We start from the raw sequence: 12,365 nt of genomic DNA on the forward strand, positions 1-12,365 counted from the left end.
TGCCAGCCTTAACTCCATGCAAATGTAACAGTGATCTATTTTGGTAAATGCTGACGTTATGTGTTAGAAGGCACCTTTCGGTGCCCAAAAGCATATGTATTCCAAAACTCAGTGTTTCAAACAACGTCTGTAAAATGAAAATCATTTTTTTTAGAAATCAAGTAACACTTCCATTAATATGTTTGCACTGTACAACTGGGAATGCAGATGGGCAGCAGCAATGGGGCCACAGGGACGGAAGCACGAGAGGGTATGAAATGCTGCAGTCGCCTGACTAAAACACTCAGCTGTTTATACCTATTCAAAATGTTGGTCCAGTTAGTCCACTTCAGGTGATTCCAGCTGGAAACAGCTCTCTAACATCTTAGGCAGAGAACTTTCCCCAGTCCTGCTTGGTGATACCTTTTTAGCTGATGCTGGGAGTTATACCTGGGACCTGTAAGGAAAAAAAAACATTTGCTTTTACTCTGAGCTTTGGTTCCGTTTAACTACTGGAAGTTGTCTGTTTTTAAAATCATTTAGCAAAAACGGCTCATGTACAGTTAAAATATTTTTAGCAACAACAAGGGTTAAAAAATTGAACTTGCTGGGTTTGGTTTTTGTGTTTTTTACAAAAACTTAGATCCTAAGATTCTGTGTTGGATGCCATGTTGGGGCCTTTTTGCACTAGGTATGTGGGGAAATACATCCATTAGAATTCCTGATAAAAAGGGAACTGTGATAGTAGGATACAGATGAGTCAGTTCAGTCACATGCATTTGTATTGAACTTGTGTTGTAAATGTTCATCAGTTGTCAAATTAATCTGGGTGGAGATGGGGGTTAACCACTCAGGCTGAGCCTGAAGGACCTCCGGTATTTGTAGGATGTGCTGTATCTTTCTGTACTGAATCTGGTGAAAAGCAAATGTAGACAGCTTTTTTCTTTCAGTTTATATTGAAAACTGCAGGATGTTTGGCATTTCAGAGTGAAACCAATCATGGCTTTCCTTTTAACAATAGTAACCACAAGCAACTGATGCTGTAAGTGCTCAGGTGCAAATCAATGTCTTTTTAAACTGCTATCTTCAGCATTGTTGATGAGATCTGAACTTGTTCATTTTTTGGAAGCTGTTGCCTCTGATAACAAGGAATATTTTATATTTTTAATTTCCCATAATGATGGGCTCTCCCTGGTTTTTGTTCTTAAAAAATGTTTGTTATATTTATATTCCTGCAAATTATCGTGCTTAGAAGAACCCGTGCCCCTTTTTGCAGTATATGCTTGGTGTTGACAGTTTCATCGTTACCAGATGCCAGTTCTTGTGCCAAGTATTTTTCTTCTCTGTTGACCCAAAAGCTAGCCGTCTGTCATCGTGCTGGCCAAAAGTACATTGTTTCCTTTAGGACCAGATCTTCCCTGCCTATCTCATTGTGTTAGACATTCTGGTAAAGTAGGTGGATGCCTATTATTAAAATGGCTTGGAAGAGAGGCTAATGTGAATGGTGAGGAACAAAGCAGCTTCCTGTGCCTCACACTGGTCAGAGAGTAAAGGTTCTGGGTCTGTCCCCAGCTTTTCCAGCAGTCCAAGCAAACATAATTAACTAAATGTCTCTTTATCCTTTATGATACTGAGTAATTCCCTCTCAGGACTGTAGTGATTACAGTATCACTTGTAAGGCATTTTGCAGAAAAATTACAGTGGATTTTTGTGCACAAGGGTTAGCATTGTTAAAGTATGATAGGTGACTTTAAAGGTGGTATCCTGCTTCTGACCCTTCGTAAACCTCTAACTTTGAAGGCCAACTTAGCCATGGTAACAGGGGATGTGTGAACAAATTCCTCCCATATTTTTTTTTAAAGCTGTGAATAGCAGCTGAAGTGGGGGCTCAGATAGGAGTTGTGGGGAATGTTGGTTTAACCTTTTCCTCCCGTGCCATTTTGGCTGGTTTAACCTTTTCCTCCCATGTCATTTTTGCTATCTCAGTTGGCCTCCCAGTGCTGTTATTTGCCTTGCAATCACCATGTGAACACCTATATGTATCTAATCTAGGACTAATAAAAGCTGCAGGGGGCCCACTGAGATAGTGGTAATGGTATGTGAAGAATTGGTTAATCCCACCATCCCAAATGCCATAGACTTATCCAAATTGGCGGAGGAGGTGCAGGTGCTGTGGACAGTTTTGAAAAAAACACAGGATATCTCTTAATGGATCTCCATCATGTCTAGTTTGTCCTTGAGAGTTACTGTGAACAGCCAGGTTTATTACTAAGCGTTAAAGTTCTGCAAACTGGTACAGCTGGAGTTACATAGGTTCATAATGTATGCTGTCAAGTTAACGGCTAAAGCATGGGCTTGGATCCACTGGTAATTTTAGCAGAAAAAAGGCATTTCTGTCCAAAGCCTCTTTCCCTCCTTACCCCACCCACAGCCAAAAATGCCCCCTGAAATGCTGCTCCAGAAGGACCGGGGACCCCTGGGAACAACATAAACAGGAATCAGAGGTCTGCAGCAAAATTCAGTAATCGGTCATAGACACACACCACCATTGCCACCCCATCCATCTGCAAGAATCCTCCATTGGATCCATGCCACGGGGTGCTGTGGCATTCACTAGAACAGTGGCTTCTGTTGACAGTGGCTCAGTTTCTCATGTATGGATTTTAAGAGAATGCATGTTTTGCAGGTATTCTGTCTATGAAAAAATTCTCTGAAACTTTGTGATCACATCAAAGAAAGTTGGTTTTCTTAACTCTCCTTGCAGACTTCAGTCAAACTCGATACACCCTGTTTTCTGATCCACTTTAAGCAACAACCGCTGCTTATTTGGAGAAATGTACTAAAAAAAAACCTTTTCTTTCTTGAATTCCTAATGACCATGTCATTATGTTGAGAACTTTTACCTGTCAGGTCCTCGGAGCTGCATTCTTCCCTTTGTGAGGGAAGAAGTCTCTCTGGACTCTTATTTTAACATTCAACTGCCTGCTCCACTAAGTATCCATACAGTAGAGCCAGGGTTGCTCTGAATTGTTCTGTTTAGATAATAAATATGTTCCTTTTTATTTAAAATAAAGTCTGTTATTTTCCATTACCTCTCTTGTATTTTTGTTTCGTCTAAATAATGAGATGCATCTTTTTCCTTGTGTGCTTTATCAAAATTTCTGTGCAAGATACTGTTCGAACTGTTTTATACAGATTTCTTCCCATATTTACATGGGAGTAACACTGTAGGTTCAGTTAACGATGTGCAAATAACTGATTTCTGCAATCGTTAACATTTACAGTAATATTCTTGTGTAGCATCTTCAATCATTCATCATAGTTTTGAAATAAAGATGTTACTTGACAGATTCATAGAAGGCAGCCTGATGCATCATGGGAACTGTGGCACTCAACTCATCTACTTTGATTTGCCTCAGATAACTAAAGCAGGAGCTGCAAATTTCACGAATGGGCCATCACTTGACCAGATTAGCCATGTAGACTCAAAAATGACTAAGATATGAACACCCGCCCCACTTGGTGAGTGTTGCTACTCACTGTAGCACTAGATTGTATTTATGATGCGTAGTTAGTTGTCAAGTGAAATCCTGAAGCTGATAATGATGGATTGCTCCTTAGCATACAACAGGCAAAAAGAGAAAACTCTAGCTGTAAATTATCCACCCTGGAAATGGCCGAGGCTGAGATTCTGTGCGTGTACATGTGGGAGTAAATGCCACTGAACTCTGGAATTTACTTCCAAGTAAACTTGCATAGAAATGGGCGCTGTAAGGCTTTAAAATGAAGGCATGTTTATGATTTCTGTATGGGCATTTGCCAGAGAGAGGATTGAAAAATCACTACATACTTAGGCCTGTAAGCTGCTGGTATTTTTTGTCCAGACATTTCAGTCCCTGGAGTCAAGACATAAACACCTTTATAGTAAGGAAGTGACAAAGGAATCTGTGCCACTCTGCTCTAAATTCAGTGGGGAGAATGGTGGTATGAGAGCTCTAGAAGGAAAATGGTGGTATTTGGGAAAGTAGCTCTTTGGCAGTTTCTCCCGATGCTTAATTAAAAATTAACATGGGGGGGACTACAAAACCAGAACAATCAACTTACAGTTAGAAAAAAATGGAAACCCAAAGCATGCAGAGCAGCAAATAAGCACTGTGTCCATAGGCTACCATTTCCCAGACTCTAGGCATTAAACCGGAGCCAGTAAATGTTTTCATCTGGTGCTGGGAAATCCAAAGGTCCCAGGCAAACAACTGTGCAAAGAGTCTTATGGAAAACTGCATCAAAGAAAGGCCTGATCAGAAAATGAACAGAGCCGCCAAAGATTTATCTCAATTGATGGTCAGGTATGTATGTGAAAAGGTCTGGAGGCAAATCATCAGCAAATGATGTTTCAACAGTGAAAAGATGTGTTCCCTATAAGAGGTTCCAGTTAATCAAACTGCCGTATTCTATACCCGCTAAAAGCTTCCAAAATGACGTCAAAAGCAATCTCAAGCACATGGCGATAATCTAAATTGGGTGTGATCAGAACATGTTTAGTCATGGCTAATTCTTGATTCTTAAGGAATAGCCACAACTGCCGTACCAGCTGAAGTTAATAAAAAGCCACAATTCAAGTAGCACTCTCAAGTTGTGAACCTACTTGTTTTTTTTGGGGGGGGGGCAGCCTCCTCCATAGCAGGCTGATTGATCCCTGATTGGCCATATTAACCAAATGGACCATCTACCTGTTCATGTTCAAGGTGAGATTTTCTTCACTTGCAATAATGTTATTTTCCAAACTCCTTCAACCAGAGGGCTCAAGCTGAACAGGAGCAAGGATAGCTTTTAGAGGTAATTGTGATGACAGCCTGGGGCATCCCCTGATTCCAGAGATTAACCAGAGCAGGGTCGGGAAGCCAGCTAGATCCATTAGTATACCAAGGAAACCTTGGTATCTTGCCTCTACAGAGACTTCCAGAAGACATCAATCAAAACCTCACTAATGAATTACTAGTCCAGGCAAAGGGGGTAGTAGAGGCCTACCCTACTGCCCTATTTAACTCCATCCCAGTACAGAACAGGAGGTTACCGGTAAGTGTACGGCTTGCTACCTGTGTAGGTTAGTTATATGGTGTGGCAGTTCTGTGGCAGCCATGAAGTCCTCATCCACCTCAGTTAATTACAGTTTACAATGAACATTGGAAGTCCCCAATAACTTTTGATCTCTCCACATCGGCTATAAGACCAGCTCTAGGAGTCCCGGAGGACAATGAAGAAAGGTGATAGGAAGAAAGTAGATTCCTTTGAAATGTATTATTGGAGGAGAGTATTACTGGACTGCCAGAAAAACAAATCAGTGGGTTCTAGATCAAATCAAGCCTGAACTGACCCTAGAAGCTAAAATGACTAAACTGAGGCAGTCATACTTTGATCACATTATGAGAAGACAAGAGTCACTGGAAAAGACAATCATGTTAGGAAAAGTTGAAGGCAGCAGGAAAAGAGGAAGACCCAACAAGAGACAGATTGACTCTGCAAATGAATTTGCAACACCTGAGCAAAGCTGTTAAAGATAGGATGTTTTGATTCATAGATAGGGTCACCATGAGTCGGAAGCGACTTGACGGCACTTAACGCACACAGGAGTCCCGGTAAGCCGATTGAAGGGCAGTGTGGCCCAATAACCTAATTTCCAACCTGTCAGGTGATCCAAGCACAAGGCATAGATAACTTGAAGCCTGAGCTCTGTTGAATGAAGCATCTGGTGGGGGAATAACGGAAGCGCAATAGGTGATGATGTCTCCCCAGCTGCCAGGCTTAGCTTAAAGCTGCACAAAGATCTCAGGAGGGCAAAAGTGGGAGAAATCCCCCATCCCACATCATCCAACCTTATATCAGCGATACATGCAGGATTAGGTCCTAGACCAGGGGTGTTGAACTCATTTGTTACGAGGGCCGGATATGAAATAAAGGTCACTTGGTCAGGCTGGGCAATGCCTCAGCAGCCCAGATCAGGAATGGGGTGTGTGTGGCTTTCTCGGCTGGCAAACCTGCAGCGAGCTTGCCAGCCCAGACCTGGACGGGGTGTGTGGCTGGCTCGCAGGCCAAATAAGAGCTCTCAAGGCGATGGATCTGGCCCACGGGCCATATGTTTGACATCCCTGTCCTAGATGATAGTAGTTTCCCTATGGACTGATCTGATATTCAGCAGCAACACTTTTAGGTCTGAAGGCACATTAACATGGCTACCAGCGACCTATTTTTTGAGTGAAATAAAGCAGAATGGGATAGGCCTTAAGCACTGGACCCCTCTTTACCTTGCTTATCCTCTGACCACTGTCATATCTCCCTTTGCCCTCCCTCTATTGTTTGCCACTCATTGTTTGTTGCTGTCACCCATGATAGCTGTGGGAAAGCAGGATAGCGGTGCTTGCAATATTTCTTAGCTGCTTATTAGCAATTTTATTTGCCGGCCAACCACATGAAGAAACACCTTATGTATCAGTTATAGATACCATATGGGCCTTGTGTAAGCTATTGCTACCATATGGTAGTGTCTGGATTCCTGAACCTGAATGAAAGCTCACACATGCACACATTCTGTTTTGTACCTTCAGACTTTTTTATCAGCCTAATTCACCATTCTTCCTCTTTTTGCTTCTCAATTCCTTCTGCTATCAAATAAACTCTTATCAAGTTGGATTTGATGGCAGTGAAGCTCTGTCCCTTCTCCATATGGCTTGAACCTTTATGGTGGAGTACCACAAAAATCTAGGGGCTTTTTATAGTACAGCAAATAATCAATTGACTTGCAGAGTATTATGTAAGAGTTTGATTTACCGTGGCTGTCTGACATATCTGTGATGCAGACATGCACAGCTGTGGTGTTGATGTCGGCATTGGGGCTGGAGAAGTGTGTTTAGCTGCCCTGTAGCGCTGAGTTTTTTTTTATGCAGCTAGGTAGTATAATAGAAGTTATAGGCTCTGCAATGAAATCCCCTCTTCAAAGATATGTTGCGGAGCCGCCTTCTTCCAGTAGAGGGAAGCAAACTCTACAAAAGTAAAAAGCCAATTATTTAATGTCAGTGGAGGCTGTTTATCTCTAAACTTGCACATGCTTCTTTAACTGGTGGGTTTCATCTGAAACAGTACCATGAGTCTGAACACAGTAGGCCACATTGCTGGCAACTTGAGACATGAATGAGTTTTAGGTGAAAATGGGGTATGGGAGAGGGGGGAAGGGGATCTATACAGCCAATTATTTCAATTAGATTCCTCACAACCAAGACTCCAGGTTCTTTTTACAAAAAAATAATAATTAAAATTAATCTTCAGAGTGATTCCCAGCTAATATTGGACAGTTTTCTGTCCGTTGCAGGGCCCCAAAGCTTTCACAAGGGATTCTACATCCCTGTCACAACCAAAATCTGGTTTTCTACCCCTTGCCTTGATACCTAAGTATCCATATTAACAGTCTGTTCATGAATGTGTCAGCTGTCTTCTAGCATGCTTCCTGTTCAGCTATGTCAAATGAAATTCACACCATCTAGAAAGCTTAATTTACAATTGCCAGGTTTGTTGGTTTTTAATCTGTTGAAATGAGACTGGAAGGCCAGACCTTTGTAAGGAATTTAGGCAATTAGAAGGTACAGACATTTGCACTAACTTTTCTGATCGTTTTTCTAAGCTGAAAAGCCTTAGTAACTGCTCTGGAACAAAAATACTGTCAACTGATGTCCCCCAAATGTCTATTTCAAATCCCTTCCCTTTTGAGTTGTGATTGGAGCCCAGCTCTGGTCATTCTCCCTTTGAAATATAAAGCTGCGTGGAAGAAAAGATTAAGTACTGGAGCTGTTTTGTTCCAAAAATACAATTATCTGCATGCTACTGATCACTGCCTTGATAGGATTGCCTGTATTCTAGCTACAACCCCAGGGATGTTTCTCTTGTCCAGACCACTGGTGGATTTCCTTGGTCCCTGTATCCCAGGAAAGGAATAAAAGCCATTTCAGTGTGTGGATTTATAAACCTTGAACCACAATCCAACGACACTGCTTCGATTTATGGCAGGTGCATTTGACTTCAATTTAATGGGCTAAATCAAAAGAATGTGACACCCCTTTTACTTACCTTCCTCCTCTGTTACCCTAAGCAGGCAGTCTCCGCTTAAGGTGAGGAAATTAGCTGGATACAGAGCAGGGGGGCGGGGGTAACTAGGATCATTAACCTATGTATACCAGGATCTTCCGGTGTGGGGGAAACTCAAAATAAACAGGCAGTTGGCACAGAAATGAGTTTTATTAGAAGTAAAAATAAAATAAACATAATTGTCAGGCTGCTATCTCGGTTTCGTTATTGCCTCTGTCTCTGTGCTGTATTGTCTGCCCCCCAAGGTCGCATACCTAGGCCTGGGAACTCAGCTCCTGGGAAACTGTATTCATGCGTGTAATCTCCCGCCTTTCCTGCCTTATAATATCTCCCAGCTAGTGAGCCTCTCATAGCTGTCATTTTATTCGTTTGCACTGTATGCCTATTTGATCAGTAAAAGCCATCTGTTTGGACTCTATATGACTTTGTGGTGATTTCTGGTTCTGTGGGCCAAGGGCTGACATTATGACAGCTATCTCTCATCTTCACCGTTCTCCTAGCCAGGCTGGAGCCCAGGGGGGTTCGCCTGCCACTTGGATGGGAGCTGTGCAGCTCTCCAGGTGATCTACTACCCTGGAGCCCTTCTCAGAGGACCCTACTCTGTTACAAGACTTAATCGCTGAACTTTTCCGGACGACCCGAGAGGTTTGCCGCTTGAGGGGACTGGTACAGGCGCAGTGGCAATCTCTTACAGGACGTCTCTGGATGTTAACATCGGAGGATACTGATGCTCGTTTAGATCTTCAGGACTTGGATCAATTACTGGACGATGCCCGATTGGCGACTGAGGATTTACAAATATTAACTGGACTTTTGGATAATCTTATTTCTCGACAAACTCTTTCTACCATGGCGGGAGCCCCGCCGGAGGGTTTTTCCCTGATCCCGGATGCGGCCAGCTGCCAGGCTGAGGCCAAGCGAGTCGCTATTAGCACCGCTCTTCTCCTTGTGGAATGTACAAAGGACACCCCGGTAGCCACCTTGGCTCAAGTTTTGACCCCGACGTTTGGAGCCGAGGCATCCGCACTGGCGGTTCGAGTACAACCTCTGCTGGGCGGGGAACCTGACCCCATACTCTTGCTCCTCGAGACAGAACTTTTGCCGCGCATTACGGCAGAGACTGCCCTAAGACTTGAGAACGCCAAAGTTCTTGCGGATCAGCAAGCCGCCGAAGCGGCTAGGGTCGCAAGAGAGAGAGAGGCGGCGGAAGCAGCCAGGGCGGCTGCAGCAAGGATTAGGAATCAGGCGAACGTGGACACGCGCCCCAAGGACTATGTACTGGGACTATCAGGTCTAACTTTTTCCCCGGCGTTTGTCCCGTCGCGTGCGACCCAACGCGCACGCCGTTTGGCTGACCGACGTCGAGACTCAGATGAGTCTGAAGACGAGGATTTATATGGGGATAGCTCTCAATGGGCCACGAGCTTCCGAACCAGTAAGCCTCATCTTACTGGTGGCCCAAGTGAGGAGGTTCATCTTTTACGAGCCCAGAATCGGGAGCTCTCCGACCGTGTTGATCAACTCCAGGAAGTAATGGAACTTATGCTTCAAGAGAACAGGCAATTACAACAAACCCTGATAGCTCAGAGACAGCCCGTTCCGATACCGGGTCAGGGGGTACCCGTACAACCACCCGCTAATGTGCCTGCTCCACCCTTACCTCCTGGAGCTCCTGTTGCTCCTCCGCCCGGACCACCCGTGCAACCACCTGCTAATGTGCCTGCTCCACCCTTGCCTCCTGGAGCTCCTGTTGCTCCTCCGCCCGGACCACCCGTGCAACCGGGTCAACCCGCGCCCGGCCCTTGGAAGCAACTCAAATTGAGGACTACGTATGACGGATCTCTTGAAACTTTGCCTTGTTTCTTGCATCAAGTGGACAGTTATATGCGAGAACAAGGTCAACTTTTCCCCACGGAAGATAGCCGGGTGCGGTACGTAGCTTCCCTCCTGACAGGCAAAGCGGCTGACTGGATGGTCCTCCAGTTTGACACCCGCTCTCGTGCGATTCGTTCCCTCAACAACTTCATGACTGCCCTGAGAAGGAGGTTTGAGGACCCCTTCCTGGGGGAAAGAGCCAAAACGGAACTCTTACAATTAAAACAAGGCTCTGCTACAGTTCGGGAATTTGCCGATGAATTTCAGCGACTGGCAAGTAAAATTGTAGGTTGGCCCGAGACCACCCTAATCCATCATTTCAGGGAAGCCTTGCATCCTGACATTCTGAACTGGTCTTACATGCGGGGCGATCCCGATACCCTCGAAGGCTGGATCCTATTAGCTGAGGAAGTGGAAAGCCGCCGCCGCTTTATTTCTCTCGTCCGTCAAAAGCACAAGGAGAAGGGCACCCAAAAGCCTCAACCCAAGGCACCACTGCTCATCCCACGAAATCCCCCACGTCCGCTCCAGGAACGTGAAGCCCGATTTCAGAGGGGTGCCTGTCTTACATGCGGAGAAATGGGCCACTTTGCAGCCGTTTGCCCACGCCGCCAGGAATTATTTCGTCCCAGCACGACAACCCGCGCCCGAGGTCGTCCACCACGCAGAGGCACCGCGGCCACCCGCAGCGCAGCTCCGGGAAGGCCCACACCCTCTGCACTCCATGCCGGGGACCCAGCCTCCATGCCTGCTTCCAACGACCCCGCCGGGTCTCGGATTACAAGTGCCCCATTGGGGGACAGCTTTCCCTCTTCGGATGAGGAAAACCCTTGGATTTCTCCAGCCTTAAACCTGGAATCTCCCCTCGACTTGTCAAAAAACGGCTCCGGTCTGTGGTGAATGGAGCATCTCCACAGACCTCTCAGGATCTTCCTATCAAACCGAATGCTCCTACCAAAATCAAAGAAGTGGACTCCACCGTCTACGTGGATGCAGTTTTACAACAACTTAACGGAGGTCCACAAATCCCCGTCAAAGCACTAATTGACTCCGGTTGCTGTCGCACTCTCATAAGCGAAGCCACGTTTGCTGCACTCAGAGCCGACTCAGAGGCTTTACCCGCCCCCGTCCAATTTGCTCAAATGGACGGGAGCCAATTCCAGGGGGGTCCAGTTGATCACCGCACCATAGGGGTGGCAATGGGAATTGGTTCCCACTGGGAACAAATAGACTTCACTATAGCCCCTATCCGATTTGAAGTGGTCTTGGGAATTAACTGGATTAAAGGACATAGTCCCAGTATTGATTGGGAAACAAACACTATCTCTTTCGCTAGTCCCACCTGCGACCAGCATCGGCAAAACTTTGCTCTGCCATTTCCGCCCGTTCCAGCATTAACCTCTACTGCCCCAGTACCACCGGCTCTACCCGCTGTATACCGGGACTTTGAAGATGTCTTCGACCTTAGGGAATGTGATGCCTTACCCCCCCACCGGGCCTCAGACTGTGCGATTGAAGTAGTAAAGGACTGCACATTAACCAAAAGTAAGATTTACCCTATGAGCGCTTCCGAGCGCACTGTCCTCCGGGACTTTTTGGACAAAAACCTCGCCAGAGGGTTCATTCGCCCTTCGAATGCCCCAAACTCGGCCCCCGCGTTTTTCGTCCGGAAAAAAGAGGGCGACCTTCGCCTGTGCATTGACTTCAGAAAGCTCAATGCGGTTACCCAGACCAACGCCTATCCTATCCCATTAATATCGGATATTTTGGGACAATTACAGGAAGGCCGTGTGTTCTCTAAATTAGACTTGGTGGAAGCCTACTACCGAGTCCGTATCCGCGAAGGAGATGAACACCTCACTGCCTTCTCTAGCTGTTTCGGAATGTATGAATTCCTTGTAATGCCATTCGGATTAAAAGGGGCCCCGGGGGTCTTCATGCAACTCATCAATGAAATCCTACATGACCTTCTATATCGTGGGGTGGTGGTCTACTTAGATGACATTCTCATTTATTCGAAAACTGTGGACGAGCATGTGACTCTGGTCAGGGAAGTTCTACAACGCCTGCGTAACCATCAACTGTTCGCTAAACTAGCTAAGTGTGAATTTCACCAAAGCAAACTCACGTTTTTGGGATACATCATCTCCCACCAAGGTCTTCGCATGGACCCCGCCAAAGTCCAAGCCGTCCTCGATTGGACTCCCCCCACCAACCGTAAACAAGTACAGCAATTTCTGGGATTTGCAAACTTCTATCGGGGATTCATCCCTAACTTCGCCCAAGTGGCTCTACCCATTACGGACCTGCTGAAAACTAAAGGAAAAGTAAGCTCGGCTGCCTTGCCCTCCGCAAAAATCCTATGGACTGAGCAATGC

Source organism: Euleptes europaea, chromosome 1, assembly GCF_029931775.1.
Source record: "Euleptes europaea isolate rEulEur1 chromosome 1, rEulEur1.hap1, whole genome shotgun sequence".
In the NCBI taxonomy this organism is placed as follows: domain Eukaryota; kingdom Metazoa; phylum Chordata; class Lepidosauria; order Squamata; family Sphaerodactylidae; genus Euleptes; species Euleptes europaea.